The sequence below is a fragment of the Pseudochaenichthys georgianus genome, chromosome 18, assembly GCF_902827115.2.
Source record: "Pseudochaenichthys georgianus chromosome 18, fPseGeo1.2, whole genome shotgun sequence".
Classification (NCBI taxonomy): Eukaryota; Metazoa; Chordata; class Actinopteri; order Perciformes; family Channichthyidae; genus Pseudochaenichthys; species Pseudochaenichthys georgianus.
Window position 1 is genome coordinate 15,117,372 of NC_047520.1, and position 15,974 is coordinate 15,133,345.

General features: G+C 40.7%; 1 long non-coding RNA gene and 9 other non-coding genes across 10 annotated transcripts; all 10 read left to right on the forward strand.

The window, feature by feature from the left end:
- Positions 1-2,278: 2,278 nt before the first annotated feature.
- Positions 2,279-3,274, forward strand: LOC139435713 (uncharacterized). The gene is made up of 2 exons (XR_011644926.1): positions 2,279-2,959; positions 3,180-3,274. It is a non-coding gene; the product is annotated as an uncharacterized lncRNA (long non-coding RNA).
- Positions 3,275-9,024: 5,750 nt separating this feature from the next.
- On the forward strand, positions 9,025-9,088 carry LOC117464160 (small nucleolar RNA SNORD29). The gene has a single exon (XR_004554050.1). It is a non-coding gene; the product is annotated as a small nucleolar RNA SNORD29 (small nucleolar RNA).
- Positions 9,089-9,292: 204 nt separating this feature from the next.
- On the forward strand, positions 9,293-9,356 carry LOC117464166 (small nucleolar RNA SNORD29). The gene has a single exon (XR_004554056.1). It is a non-coding gene; the product is annotated as a small nucleolar RNA SNORD29 (small nucleolar RNA).
- Positions 9,357-11,048: 1,692 nt separating this feature from the next.
- LOC117464177 (small nucleolar RNA SNORD31) lies at positions 11,049-11,123 on the forward strand. The gene has a single exon (XR_004554067.1). It is a non-coding gene; the product is annotated as a small nucleolar RNA SNORD31 (small nucleolar RNA).
- Positions 11,124-11,301: 178 nt separating this feature from the next.
- Positions 11,302-11,371, forward strand: LOC117464113 (small nucleolar RNA SNORD31). The gene has a single exon (XR_004554008.1). It is a non-coding gene; the product is annotated as a small nucleolar RNA SNORD31 (small nucleolar RNA).
- Positions 11,372-12,404: 1,033 nt separating this feature from the next.
- LOC117464171 (small nucleolar RNA SNORD26) lies at positions 12,405-12,476 on the forward strand. Its single transcript, XR_004554061.1, has one exon. It is a non-coding gene; the product is annotated as a small nucleolar RNA SNORD26 (small nucleolar RNA).
- A 652-nt stretch (positions 12,477-13,128) lies between these two features.
- LOC117464162 (small nucleolar RNA SNORD29) lies at positions 13,129-13,192 on the forward strand. Its single transcript, XR_004554052.1, has one exon. It is a non-coding gene; the product is annotated as a small nucleolar RNA SNORD29 (small nucleolar RNA).
- Positions 13,193-13,842: 650 nt separating this feature from the next.
- LOC117464173 (small nucleolar RNA SNORD31) lies at positions 13,843-13,914 on the forward strand. Its single transcript, XR_004554063.1, has one exon. It is a non-coding gene; the product is annotated as a small nucleolar RNA SNORD31 (small nucleolar RNA).
- A 177-nt stretch (positions 13,915-14,091) lies between these two features.
- Positions 14,092-14,161, forward strand: LOC117464114 (small nucleolar RNA SNORD31). The gene has a single exon (XR_004554009.1). It is a non-coding gene; the product is annotated as a small nucleolar RNA SNORD31 (small nucleolar RNA).
- Positions 14,162-15,185: 1,024 nt separating this feature from the next.
- LOC117464167 (small nucleolar RNA SNORD29) lies at positions 15,186-15,249 on the forward strand. The gene has a single exon (XR_004554057.1). It is a non-coding gene; the product is annotated as a small nucleolar RNA SNORD29 (small nucleolar RNA).
- Positions 15,250-15,974: the final 725 nt, after the last annotated feature.

Sequence of the window (15,974 nt, forward strand, 5' to 3'; positions counted from 1 at the left end):
GCCAAGAGGGCACACCTATTTATAGGTAACCCATAACATGTCCGTGTGGGAACAATAACCGCAACTGTAGTTCCAAGTATGAATTATGTCCCAGTGGTTAAATAGGTGGTCACCACACACGTTTGTTATTTTAGCAAACCATGCTCCAAGTAAAATTGAATAGAAATGATAATGTATACTCTTTTTGAAAAACAGAGATCGCACATCAGTCCTGTGTACAGATCAGTTCGATAAAGTCATGCCTAAACAGCGACATTTTACACGATAAATACGGGTTTAAATAGCAGCATTTGCCACGGAAGGCGAGTGGCAGCTACAGTAAACCTTCTCTTACTCTGGCATCTTGTGGCAACTCCCGTTGAGCAGCGGCAGATGCCTCGGCAAGTTTGTGGCATCTGTGGCATATGCCGGAAGGACTTGCCACAGCTACCACAGAGTAGCGGCCTCTGTGGCATATGCCGGAAGGACTTGCCACTGCCTGCAGATGCCATGAAATGCGCTTGCTGTCTCTCTCCCAAAGGGCTCTTCAGTTTACCACATATTATACCTTTTAATTAAATCAAATGTAGCGCTGTTTGACTAATGATTTATATGTGTACACATATATCACTTAAATTATTCAAGACATCCTTTGTACTAAAGTATTCAAAAGTAAAATTACATGTTTAATATAAATTATTTGCTGTGGCCAATTGTTTTCATTGCATTTACAGACCCGTGTAACTCTCTGATACCACCCAATGAATGCATTGACTTGCTTGTTAGAAACCACGCTACACAAAACAGATGGCAACACCTATAAAACTATTTAAAAAAAGGGGCTACTGTATCAACCTATATAAAGTATATAAATATAGTTTTTCTCCCTGCAGGAGAGGGGAGCGTTGCTTTGAAATCAACTGCTAGGGCTGCAGCGGGGAGAAGAGGGATCTCCGTCCTCCGTGTTTTATTCTTATAGAAGTAAGAAGAGAAGTAATGGGTCAGAAACCCTCCTTTTTACGCAGCGGTCCAGACATAGACATCATAGCTACGGCGACATATATTCAGTTGCCAGGTACTTTTGGCATTAGGGCAGGGATATCTTTCAAGGTTGACATAATGAATTGTGCTACTTTTAAAGCAAGCAACGATGTTTTCAAATCTGTAATCAAAAAGCTCCTCAAAAACACGATAGAAGCAGTTCCTGCCGTTGTTACGTTAGTTCAAACAGTAACAACGGACTACTTTTCTTAGCGGATGCATGTCAATTTAAATCAATACAAAAAACTATTTTTTAAATCAATACAATCTTTTTCTAAATCCATAAAAGCATTTCCATTATTATTGGGAGTCATGTCGTTACTTGTTGAGAATGTGGCCATGTGTAATAAGCGGGATAATGTCCACATTGCACATTGCATACTGTGCCTTCATGCCGATCTAGATCCCTCCGCAAAAACAAAACAAAAAACGTCTCGTTCGCGAGCCGGCTCCCGTCGTTCCCTATAGGAAACCCTATAGAGAGGCGAAGTACCTCCCTTTCCGGGAGCCTCCATGGGACCCCGGAAGCGTAAAATTATACATTGAAGTCAATGGAGAGAGAAAGGTTATCTTTTGATCCCGTTTGAATTGTGCCACGAATGATAATGATGTTAATGATGTTAATTTTTCGCTTCCGGGGTCCCATGGGCCGGAAGTAGATGGGCGTGACTTCGCCTCTCTATAGGAAACGCCCCTATAGGAAACGCCTCCTTGCTGCGGTCTGCAGACAGGCCCTATAGAGAGGCGAAGTCACGCCCATCTACTTCCGGCCCATGGAACCCCGGAAGCGAAAAATTAACATTGAATTCAATGGAGAGAGAAAACGTATCTTTTGATCCCGTTTGAATTGTGCCACGAAACTACACATATGATGTTTGTCAATCTTAAACAATAAGTTCCATGTCAAAAAAGTCACATTTTGTCGTAAAACTGTTGAAATATAAGACTATGAAAAATACGCGACTACAAAGACTACAAATCCCAAATCCCATTCTGGCTCGCGTAAGTGATGTCACAGGCGATAATGCTCCAAGTGGTTGCGACTCGTAATTAAAGCGAAGAAGAAGATCTCATAACTGATTATTCCCTCCAATAAATAAGAGATTGCTAAAAATAAGTTCACTTTTACAAGATGCCTGTGTGCTTTGTACCAGGTTGTAATCACATAAGTGATCATACTTATAGATCATAGCTCGTTCTATCGCTTCCCGTCTGATGAAAGGACCAGGAGTCGCTGGATCAGAGATCTCAGGTAATACACATGTTGTGCATGGAACACAGTCAAGCTAGCTACATAGCTAGTAGCGAGCACGTTAGTTAGCATCACATTACTTAGCCTTGTCATTTGTATTAGCCTTAACATGAAGTGAACCCACATGTTAAACAGTAAGAGTAGTCATGATGTTAAGTATTTTGTGAAACATTTGAAGAGGAGCCTATCGCCAGGTGCTAAGGGGGCGGGAGGTAGGCTAACGGCAGATTAGCATCTGCGATCTTTTCTACTTAATGCTATCTGCTCAAATGGTTAACATTGAACATTAAAAGATCAGGCAGTTCAGGGAGAGTCGAAGGCAGGCAGGCAGCTTTGCATGACATGTATTTATTTATAGAAGGACCATGCATACAAAAACATTAATCTCAGCAAAGAGAAGAGATGCAATATGCCAGATTATAGCTAATAGCTAATTTCCATCTGTGGTCAATTCTTCTGGACGTGTTTCATTGTGATGATAGTGAGTCAATCTGGTTGTTGGAAAGACAGTAGTTGAGTGATTACTGAGAGAACATTATTAAAAGAGATAATTATTCAAAGTGTTGTTACTTTAAAGTGTTGTTACTGACCTTTTTCTCTTTTATTTCCTTTCCCTCACCTGTAACTGCTGAGACCCTGAGGAACATGCACACTGGACTGACCTGCTCTGGCAACCTGATTTCCACTGTACGTAATAGTATTTGGTTATGGTATATTATTTATATACATCAAAGGCACAATGCACCCCCCAGAGACACACATGTATTGAGTGTGATATTGTGCATAGGTCAAGTGAAATCATCTTTACACACGAGGAAACTGTAGGAGCGGCAACTTGTTTTGAAATTGAATTTTTAATATCCGAAAATGAAGTTGATATGTTTTCTTTATTCTTCTCTCTTCCCAGCTCCATCCATCACCGTGCTCTGTTCCTGAGGGTCCTGCTTGCTAATCAATGCTCATATGTTTTCACACAATTACAAATAAAGTCAATGTATTGTATGACATGAAGTTGTGCTTCATTCGGAGTCAATAATAAATCCATTCTGCCTTCAACTGCACACTGACTGTGGACTGCACCGACATCCATGTAGCTGCCCCCCAGTAGATGAACCAAGCAAAGAGGGTCAACATCATGCCCAAGGACATCCAGCTGGCCCGCTGCATCCGCGAGAGGGCTTAGACTGACCTGAGACCAGCACACCCAAACACAACGGCTCTTTTAAGAGCCACCTACAGTTTCAAAGAGTTTGCAATCCTACGTTATTATAATGATTAAACCGGTTCATGTATCACTTAGTTTACTGAACCGTGATGAATGAAAGAAATGAGTGAGGTAGTGATTTAAAGAAGTTACAAAGAACATTAATATATGAGTAACAGGTCAGTGTAAACACAAGCTTCTGTCAATTATGGATCACTCAAACTATTTATATAAAAATATGTAATAAAGTTCTAAAACAAGTATTCGGTATATTCCTTGATAGCTTTTGGAGAAGGTTGTTTTTAAGTTTACTAAAATCTATCGTTTCAACTGTTTCACTTTATAAAAAGGAACAGGTGAGTAGAGCATCATTGAGTTTCTTATTCTGTCAGTAAATTATCCAAATGAAATGTTTATCATTATTTTATTCAACCCTAAACAATTGATTGTACCTTTTTAATAATGACCTTACATGGTCGCCAAAGTTAAATTAACTTCAGAAAATCAAATCTGTTGAGAAAAAACTACTAAATGTTTAAAGATAGCAACTTGCCATCCCACTGAAGAACAGTCCATAGAGATTTAAAGGCGTTGTAGTTCAGTCCAACGTTTCATTTGGATTCATTTCTCCAACAGTCAACTATTTTCATAAAGAATATATATATTTTTCAAAGTCAACTTTATTGTCAATCTTACTCAGTTTGTGTTTATAGACAGAGATCAAAAATACTTTTAAATCAAATAAAATTATACAATTTACAGATATGTATACAAATATATATATATATATCCCTATATAATGATGGTGGACACTTCACCTCCAGCAGGGCAGATGGCTGCACAAGTCCATCGGGGGATGCTCCCAAAACACAGACTCACTCACAAAGAGACCAGACTCGAACACTGTCTCCTGAGAGGCCTGCACAAAAGCCTTCGGCCTCGTTTAAAAACCCCCCAGTTGACAGCCATGACTTCGTCCAAGTTGTACCCCCCGAGCACCCTCTTCATGAGGGACGTGCATGGAGTGGATGATGAAAGTCCCGACCGCAGCACAGAACCAAACTTGCTGGCTGTCAACCTGCCCCGCCTGTGTAACTGCCACTTTGTCCGCTGTCCTCCGGTGGCTGTCTGGATGGCAGCTTGCTGGTCTCTGCTCAGTCGCATTGAGGCAAGAATTGCCTCAAGCCCCCGACCCCCTTCACCAGCTCCGGCACGGTGACAATGGCCTGATGTTGAGGCCGCGGCTCTGGCTCAGGTGACAAAAGCCATGCCATGCCACACTGTGCGCCCCTCAGTGCAGACCTGAACCAGTCTACATCCTGAGTGGCGATGTCTCTGGCCAGTGGGTTGTATGTCTCCTCTCACTGTTGGTAGAGTTGAGACACCGGCTGGACTACTTTGGAAGTGCCAGGCTTCCTCCACTGGCACTCAACATCTGTGGAGCTGATCTGCCACATGGCACATATTGCCAATGCTGCAGCGTGGCTGCATTTGTACATCCCCCGTGCACAATCACAGACAGCGCTCTGCATCGCGCCATCGTCTCCCATGCAGATCTGTACAAATAAAGAAAGTACCATGTTTGTTAGCATGCTATAATAGATTGAATGAGCAATAATACAAGGATGGTCCGGATCTGGGGTGGGAGGGGTTATTTTTCCATAGTTTTGTCCTCTTGTCTGATTGTTGTTGTTGTTTGTTTTTTCTGTATTTTTTGTAATGTGTGTTGTACTGGTTGTGATTGTACATTGTATTTTTCTAAATGTGTATGAATACATTTTTGAAAAACATTTGATCAACAATAAAAAAGGATTTGGTCAGGATCTAGACTCAGTGTGTAGTTTATTAATTAATCAATGCTCTCTACATTAGGAAAACACATACCAGTGTACCCGAGGGAGTCACGCACAGCTGTGCCTGGATAACCAAACAAATTGACAAGATAACCAAAACCCTTGAATCTACACACAGCAAATAAACTCAAATGACACAACGAGATGTAAAAGGAAATCACACATACAGTCTAGTCGATATAAAACTGTCCGCTTCAATCTGAAGAGCAACTAAAACAAAACACGGGAGTGTACCTTGTTCTTGTGAACACTAATGTTATCCACAGCACACACAGACCACGAAGTTCTAAAGGAGAACACTAGTTACTGAAACAAAACACGTTAGTGTACCTTGTTAGCTAATGTTAGCTAGCTGACATTAACGTTACACATTGCACTCATATTACTCACCAACACCTTGTAAAGCCGGTCCCGCTGCTCTTACAGAACCGAATAACTCCCCTTTCGTGTATGTACAGCTCTCAACGTGTCCAGTCTTGTAGTCACCTCGTTTTATACTTTTATTCTCATTCTGAAAGAAACAGGTGACATTTGCTAACGTGACGGCCATCTTTGTGATGGTGACGCGTATTGTGCGAGACCAAAGAGGCTTCTCAATACTCAAATTTCCCCTCCTCGACTCCCCTCCTCGAGACTTAGTCCCGCCCACAGGAGATGCGAGCGGAGGACCGAGGAGGGGAACCGGGGAAAGAGGAGGGGAAGCAGCAGACGTTTAAAGAAATGAGAACTCCTCTCCTCTGAGCGGTCATATTAAAGCGACGTCCGTTCATTATTACGTGGCAACAGCTGCATCAGCTGTCGAGTGTTTTGTCATATTTTATAATCTCTGTTAGATCAGCTGAACATTGTTCCCCCACATATTTACCTTGAATTCATTGAGAGTGCGGTATAATGAGACAATAACAGGCTACAGATGCGGACACACCACACCAAATATATTTATATAAATATATGCAATTTAAAGTATGAGAGCACTCTCATAATAACGTAACACAATCAGAGACTGGATATAATCCCCTCCCCCCCCCCCCTCTCTCTCTGGTCGCTGAAATGGGGAATTGAAATTACGGGCCAAAAGTTGTATTTGCAAGTATTAAAAGTAAGCAGAGGACACCAAACCAACTGAGACCTGTCTGTCCGCCGCATCTGCGCACACACTGTACCACACACACACTACACACTGTACAGGACATACCTACACACGGTACCACACACACACACACACACAACACACACACACACACACACACACACACACACACACACACACACACACACACACACACACACACACACACACACACACACACACACACACCACACACACACACACACACACACACACACACACACACACACACACACACACACACACACACACACACCACACTGTACCACACACACCTAAGCTCCTAAAGCATAATCAGGCTACAGCCGTTGTGTATTTAGTATGTGAAGCACTAAATGTTCTTAGAAAAATATCGACTCTTTGTTTGTATATATCTACTAAACTAAAGCAAATAAAGAGAGTAGGTCTGTTATACTGAGTGATATTTATTTTACACACTGCTCTGCTTTCTGCAGGACCTCACAGCTGTTCTCACTGTAAACATCGCGTTGCGATGAGAGCAGTTTCTAAAATAATATCCAGGGGATGCATGCAGAGCTGTCATTGGCTGAGATAAGTCCGGCCGTGTGTCACGCCTCCACCGTTCCCGGAAATGCATCCGCGAGGAGCCGTGGAGGAACCATCAGTGTATCCTCGGTTATAGCTCCTCCAGAGAGCCTCCTCGACGCTCGATCCTCGGTCCTCGGTGTGCATTTAGAGAAATGAGACGTCCTTCAAAATGGCGCGCTGAAATTCATTTCCGGGTCACTACCGGAGGACCGAGGAGTCGAGGAGTCGAGGAGGGGAAATTTGAGTATTGAGAAGCCTCTCAAGAGACCTGTAGTTCACTCAGCGGTTTCACACAAACAAATGTGTAACTTCACAGTTTTACGACACATTTTAATTTTTTTGACTTGCAAAATATTCTTTTAAATTGACAAACATCATATGTGTCATTCGTGGCACAATTCAAACGGGATCAAAAGATAACCTTTCTCTCTCCATTGACTTCAATGTATAATTTTACGCTTCCGGGGTCCCATGGAGCCTCCCGGAAAGGGAGGGACTTCGCCTCTCTATAGTATAAATCCGCGTGCTCCAGTGCTTGGATGTTGAAGCCCTGCGTCGGTGCTCACTGACTACTTCGCCATTACACTTCATCAGGATTTCAGGATGGTCGTCTTCCTAGCGTTATCCAGACTTCTGCACCCACCAGGTTAAAGAAACAACCCTATCACACCTGATTGTTAAATAGTACGTGTTTATTATAATATGTAAGATTAGTAACCTACTGCTGTGACATTACAATTCATATGCAATTGAACTTTTCTACCAATTTACACTCCCCAGTGTTGTGTTAGCTTTTATCTTATGCTCAGCACCGAGCTAGCTGTTCACTATCCTGCCGTATGTTCTCTAAATGCTGTATGTAGTATTTTGTGAAATGTAACTCTTAACTCGTTTTTAGACTCTTATTAAAAATGGCTACCGCTCGTTTGCTGTGACCGCAGTGTCTCTCAATGATGATAATTACACAGACCTGTACTGAATGACTGTGACTGGACTTAATTATTCTGATGTGAGACACTTAAAAGTGATATTTGCCGACTCATGTCGTTCTGCAACATGGATGTATAATAAGAAGTCCTGCACACGTGGAGCGGTCACGTGGTGGCCTACAGAGGAAATGACATGCTAGCTACACCCTGCTAAAGCATTCTTCCTTTTTGTTTCTAGATGGGGAAGAACGATCCACAGACTGGTTGCTGCAAAGGTAAATTATCCACACCATGTGGCTCGTTAACATATGGTCAGATGTTCTTTAAATGGCTGTGAAAGCAGGGTGTAACATGGAGTCTGGTGCTACAGTGATGTTTCAATTGAACTCTCTCCCTGAAATCTTTTGTGGAAAGCATAACTCAAACTCTGAGTAGCATAACTCTCCTGCCGAATTAGCTTTGAATAAACTTCGTTACTAGATTCTGAGCAGCACATGGGCTCCGCCTAATGCATCGTGTAATGCGATAATCAAACAGATTATTTTCTTTTCTTTAGGTTGGCCTGCGCTCTTCTAATCGGCTGCAAGTGCACTGAGGTGAGTGAAATATGGCTTTTAAGAGTTTATTCTGTCTTGGAGTATAAATATGATGATCATTTGACAAGCATATGTCTGATTTCAGTGATGTCAACATTTAATCTGATTACCGCTAAATGAACTGATAGAAATAATAAAAAATGTAAGCAGGTGGTTTAAACTCTCTTTGTTTCTCAAGATGCTTTGGGAAAGGACAACACAGGAATATTTCAACATGTAAGTGTAAATGATTTGAAGAAATACTGTTTGAAAGCATGAAATTGTGTAAATCCATTAAACATCTGGACGATAATGTCACATGGCAGTTTCTCACCAAAGCCCTGATCTAATATTTCAATTGTGATTTGCCACAAAAGTAATATTTTGACCTCTACTAAAGTCCCAATTTCTTATTCAGTGCCTCGTACTGGTGGATGTGTGAAGCTGAGAAAAGTTGAACGGTGAGTCTCCTTTACTCTTTATTTTTATTCTTCATGTCATTTCATAATGCAGTTCCAATGATGATTAACTTAGCTCACTTTGAACCGATGTGAAACGACACGAACAACTGAGAAACTGCATTATTTAACTGTTTAATTTTGGAGCTCCTGAGCTGTGTAGCTAACTTGTGTTTACAATTGTAGAAATGTAGATGCATAGTTAAAATGTACCTGTATTCTGCCAACAGATGAATTGACTGAAGGAATCTTTTGTGAAGCTGAGAAAATGTTTAGGGTGAGTCTCCTTTACTCCTTATTCTTCATGTCATTTCATAATGCAGTTCCAATGATGATGAACTTAGCTCACTTTGAACCGATGTGAAACGACACGAACAACTGAGAAACTGCATTATTTAATTTTGGAGCTTTATCTTGCCTCCTGGTCGATGTAGCTAACTTGTTTTAAAATGTACCTGTATAGTTAAAATGTACCTGTATTCTGCCAACAGATGAACTGACTGAAGGCCTAAAGCTGTGCTGCTGAGTTCAAAGGTAAGCTGTCCTGACTCTAAACACAGAACCAACAGCCATTATTCCAGGCTTGCTGAAAATGATGAGATATATCTATGGAATCTCGTTCGTCTGAATTCCTGTTGAGAAAATCTATATCTGACATCAGTACACGTCAACTTAAACTGTTCAAGACTGTTAACATTTTGTGCTGACACGTGACGTTTACCTCTTGCAGATGCCCCTCTGGAACATGATGCTCACTTCTCCTCTAAAGGTCAGCATCAATGCTGAACTGGGAACCCAAGTTATCAGGATGGCCCAAGCGAATGTAAGTATCTTGTGATTAGTCAAATACTTATAATTAGTTACTCACCCTGGCTTGACTTGACACCTTGAAAAAACATGCATCTCATACACTTCCCCAAGTCGTGAGATGCTTTGTCAACAGATATGCTGTTAACCCTCTGAGACCCACATAGGACATTTCTGTTTTTGTATATTTTTGTGTTTTGCCTAATAAATTGTCATTTCTTTGCAGTAAAATCAAGTTTTACACATCCCAGAAATCAACACAACCTCAGCTAATGATATGTGTCACTCATTAGAGACTTATATACACTATAATAGGGGATATTTGCCCATAAATAAAAAATAAATAAAAAACGGAGCTTGAATGTTTTACTTATTTCATTAAAAAGAACTGCTAACCATAACATTGAAAGAAACATTCAACACAGAAAATTGCACACATTTATTATCATTGTATCATAACTGATTAGAAGATTCTAACGTATTCTGTTCAATAGTTATGCCCATTCTTTTGGGCAGTGTCCATGGGCGTTTTTTTGCGAAGAATTGTCATTTTCTGTCCTGCCAATTTTGAAGAGTACACATGATATATCATGTCCTCAATCACACATGGCATGCTGAGCAGATTCGTCTGAATTTTCATCAACATTGTCCCCTTGAAAAATCTGCTCCAAAGCCTCAGCTGTAGTAAACGTCTTTGCCGTCCTTGTTTACTTTCAAAACACTAAAAGAACGTATTCCAACTTTTATTTATTTATTTCGCGCGTGGAATTATACCGGCTCTCATTTCAGTAAACATAACATCAGAACAGACAGGCAACCCTCTGAATCAGACTCCGATTGGCTGTGACTGCATCCACTCAGAGTGTCCGATTCAGAAACGTGACTCTTTCACTCTTTACGTCAGAAACAAAGATGGTGGATGAGAATAGATCTATAAATGATGAGCGATGCGCCAGAATCAAGGTGAGACCATCCGCAGCATATACAACTTTATGCATTAATTTCACCGAAATAAGTAAACGCCTCTCAATGAAAAACTGAATAGAGTTGTTTAGTGCCGTTTCTGTAGTTGAAGAGGAAAAACACGGCATGTCTCTGGCTGAAACAGCTGAGAAGTTATGACGCTTTGAACACAACGTGATCTTTGGGATCGTATACGGCCCTGTGGGTCTCAGAGGGTTAAGGTTGTAAAATGAATTCACTGGAGGAATAGCATACACGTTTTAAAAGTAGCAGGGTGAATAATTGATATTATTTTTGTAGTATTCCTTGCATCAAAGTGATGAGTTTCTAATTACCGCCCCAGTCTGATAATTCATGACTGATTGGTTACCCCTCTGATAAAACAAGAATTAAAGTACTTATGACTTCAGGAGAGTTCACTGGGATTGCTAACTCAGACTTATTTTTATTTACCTGTTGCAGGTGTGACGCCATCTGATGCAATCTGACTCGTGGATCAGCACCGCTGCAGGACTGCTGCAGGTAAATGATAAACATGTTTGCTTTCAGAGCTGCTGCACATGTCTAAAGTGATGATTTCCTTATTACCGCCCCAGTCTGAAAATTCATGACTGATTGGTTACCGAACTGATTAAAGGAGAATTCAAATGGCCCTGATTCATGTGAGGTGGCTTTGAATAACTCGTCCTTTACTTGTTGCAGGTGTGACGCCGTCTGACTGTAGTCGTGAGGGGAACCGGTGCAGGACTGCTGCAGGTACATTATAAAATGTTGTCTTTCAGAGCTGCTGCACATGTCTAAAGTGATGATTTCCTTATTACCGCCCCAGTCTGAAATGTCATGAGTTATTGGTTACCAAACTCATTTAAAAATGAAATACTTTAGTGTCTGTATTTACTCTACACGTTTTAACGACAGTGCTTTAATGTTAAAGCCCCTCGTCGGAGAGATGGTGCTCACGTCCCCTCCATTAAACTTCTTCAGACTGTTATCCAGACTTCTGCACGCACCAGGTTAAAGAAACAACCCTATCACACCTGATTGTTAAATAATACGTGTTTATTATAATATGTAAGATTAGTAAAATACTGCTGTGACATTACAATTCATATGCAATTGAACTTTTCTACCAATTTACACTCCCCAGTGGTGTGTTAGCTTGTAACTTATGCTCAGCACCGAGCTAGCTGTTCACTATCCTGCCGTATGTTCTCTAAATGCTGTCTGTAGTATTTAGTGAAATGTATTTAGTGAAACTCGTTTTTAGACTCTTATTAAAAATGGCTGCCGCTCGTTTGCTGTGACCGCAGTGGCTCTCAATGATGATGATAATTACACAGACCTGTACTGAATGACTGTGACTGGACTTAATTATTCTGATGTGAGACACTTAAAAGTTATATTTGCCGACTCATGTCGTTCTGCAACATGGATGTATAATAAGAAGTCCTGCACACGTGGAGCGGTCACGTGGTGGCCTACAGAGGAAATGACATGCTAGCTACACCCTGCTAAAGTATTCTTCCTTTTTGTTTCTAGATGGGGAAGAACGATCCACAGACTGCTTGCTGCAAAGGTAAATTATCCACACCATGTGGCTCGTTAACATATGGTCAGATGTTCTTTAAATGGCTGTGAAAGCAGGGTGTAACATGGAGTCTGGTGCTACAGTGATGTTTCAATTGAACTCTCTCACTGAAATCTTTTGTGGAAAGCATAACTCAAACTCTGAGTAGCATAACTCTCCTGCCGAATTAGCTTTGAATAAACTTCGTTACTAGATTCTGAGCAGCACATGGGCTCCGCCTAATGCATCGTGTAATGCGATAATCAAACAGATTATTTTCTTTTCTTTAGGTTGGCCTGCGCTCTTCTAATCGGCTGCAAGTGCACTGAGGTGAGTGAAATATGGCTTTTAAGAGTTTATTCTGTCTTGGAGTATAAATATGATGATCATTTGACAAGCATATGTCTGATTTCAGTGATGTCAACATTTAATCTGATTACCGCTAAATGAACTGATAGAAATAATAAAAAATGTAAGCAGGTGGATTAAACTCTCTTTGTTTCTCAAGATGCTTTGGGAAAGGACAACACAGGAATATTTCAACATGTAAGTGTAAATGATTTGAAGAAATACTGTTTGAAAGCATGAAATTGGGTAAATCCATTAAACATCTGGACGATAATGTCACATGGCAGTTTCTCACCAAAGCCCTGATCTAATATTTCAATTGTGATTTGCCACAAAAGTAATATTTTGACCTCTACTAAAGTCCCAATTTCTTATTCAGTGCCTCGTACTGGTGGATGTGTGAAGCTGAGAAAAGTTGAACGGTGAGTCTCCTTTACTCTTTATTTTTATTCTTCATGTCATTTCATAATGCAGTTCCAATGATGATTAACTTAGCTCACTTTGAACCGATGTGAAACGACACGAACAACTGAGAAACTGCATTATTTAATTGTTTTGCTTTATCTTGCCTCCTGGTCGATGTAGCTAACTTGTTTGAAATGTACCTGTATAGTTAAAATGTACCTGTATTCTGCCAACAGATGAATTGACTGAAGGCCTAAAGCTGTGCTACTGAGTTCAAAGGTAAGCTGTCGTGACTCTAAACACAGAACCAACAGCCATTATTCCAGGCTTGCTGAAAATGATGAGAGATATCTATGGAATCTCGTTCGTCTGAACTCCTGTTGAGAAAATCTATATCTGACATCAGTACACGTCAACTTAAACTGTTCAAGACTGTTAACATTTTGTACTGACACGTGACGTTTACCTCTTGCAGATGCCTCTCTGGAACATGCTGCTCACTTCTCCTCTAAAGGTCAGCATCAATGCTGAACTGGGAACCCAAGTTATCAGGATGGCCCAAGCGAATGTAAGTATCTTGTTAGTCAAATACTTATAATCAGTTACTCACCCTGACTTGACGCCTTGAAAAAAACATGCATCTCATACACTTCCCCAAGTCGTGAGATGCTTTGTCAACAGATATGCTGTTAAGGTTGTAAAATGAATTCACTGGAGGAATGGAATAAACGTTTTGAAAGTAGCAGGGTGAATAATTGATATTATTTTTGTAGTATTCTTTGCATCAAAGTGATGAGTTTCTAATTACCGCCCCAGTCTGATAATTCATGACTGATTGGTTACCCCTCTGATGAAACGAGATTTAAAGTACTTATGACTTCAGGAGAGTTCACTGGGATTGCTGACTCAGCCTTCTTATTTACCTGTTGCAGGTGTGACGCCATCTGATACAATCTGACTCGTGGATCAGCACCGCTGCAGGACTGCTGCAGGTAAATGATAAACATGTTTGCTTTCAGAGCTGCTGCACATGTCTAAAGTGATGATTTCCTTATTACCGCCCCAGTCTGAAAATTCATGACTGATTGGTTACCGAACTGATTAAAGGAGAAATCAAATGGCTCTGATTCATGTGAGGTGGCTTTGAATAACTCGTCCTTTACTTGTTGCAGGTGTGACGCCGTCTGACTGTAGTCGTGAGGGGAACCGGTGCAGGACTGCTGCAGGTACATTATAAAATGTTGTCTTTCAGAGCTGCTGCAGTCTTAATTTCTAAAGTGGTGATTTCCTTATTTCAGCCCCAGTCTGAAATGTCATGACTGATTGGTACTTCTCTGATTTAAAGATTAAATACTTTAGTGTCTGTATTTCCTTTACACGTTTTAACGACAGTGCTTTAATGTTAAAGCCCCTCGTCGGCGAGATGGTGCTCACGTCCCCTCCATTAAACTTCTTCAGACTGTTATCAGACCTCTGCACACAGGTTAAAGAAACAATCGTCTCGCCCACCTGATTGTTAAATAGTACGTGTTTATTTTAATATGTAAAATACTGCTGTGACATTACAGTTAATATGAAATTGAGCATTTAAACTTTTCTACCAATTTACACTCCCCAGTGGTGTGTTAGCTTTTATCTTATGCTCAGCACCGAGCTAGCTGTTCACTATCCTGCCGTATGTTCTCTAAATGCTGTGTAGTATTTAGTGAAACTCGATTTTAGACTCTTATTATAAATGTCTGCCGCTCGTTTGCTGTGACCGCAGTGTCTCTCAATGATGATAATTACACAGACCTGTACTGAATGACTGTGACTGGACTTAATTATTCTGATGTGAGACACTTAAAAGTGTTATTTGCCGACTCATGTCGTTCTGCACATGTGGAGCGGTCACCTGTTGGCCTTACACGTGACCGAGTGTGAATTAATATGAATACTTTTGTCCTTGCCCTGATCAAACATTTGAAACGTGATTTGCCACAAGTAATATTTGGAACTCTACTAAAGTTAATTTCTTATTCAGGGCCTCTTTCCAGTGGATGTGTGAATCTGAGGACATGCTGAGAAAAGTTGAACGGTGAGTCGCCTTTACTCTTTATTTTTATTCATGTCATTTCATAATGCAGTTCCAATGATGATGAACTTAGCTCACTTTGAACCGATGTGAAACGACACGAACAACTGAGAAACTGCATTATTTAACATTGTTTAATTTGGGCTTTATCTTGCCTCCTGATCTATGTAGCTAACTTGTGTTTTAAATTGTAGAAATGTAGATGCATAGTTAAAATGTACCTGTATTCTGCCAACAGATTAATTGACTGAAGCCTTGCAGAGGAAATGACATGCTAGCTACACCCTGCTAAAGCATTCTTCCCTTTTGTTTCTAGATGGGGAAGAACGATCCACAGACTGGTTGCTGCAAAGGTAAATGATCCACACCATGTGGCTTGTTAACATCTATTTTATCAGATGTTAATTAAATGGCTGTGAAAGCAGGGTGTAACATGGAGTCTCGTGCTACAGTGAGGTTTCAATTGAACTCTCTCACTGAAATCTTTTGTGGAAAACACAACTCTAACTCTTGAGTAGCATGACTCTTTTATTATTAGAGCGCACATGTGAAGTGGACTTAAAACCCATGAATGTATGGGTTTGTCTGCAGGTGTGAGAAGACTGTGGCAAAGCTCTCCACATCAGGTAAATACAATGTTTAACCTTTGGGGTAGATTAGCCATTACTTGGCTCTGTGGCTGCAATGATGATGATCAGAACTCTTTTGCCAACTCGGCTTTGAAGAAACTTCTTTACCAGATTCTGAGCAGCACATGGGCTCCACCAAATGCAATACTTGTATGCAACTGATTTATGGTTTGTCGGCAAACGTCTTGTAGTTTCTTAAAGTAGGCTTTTTT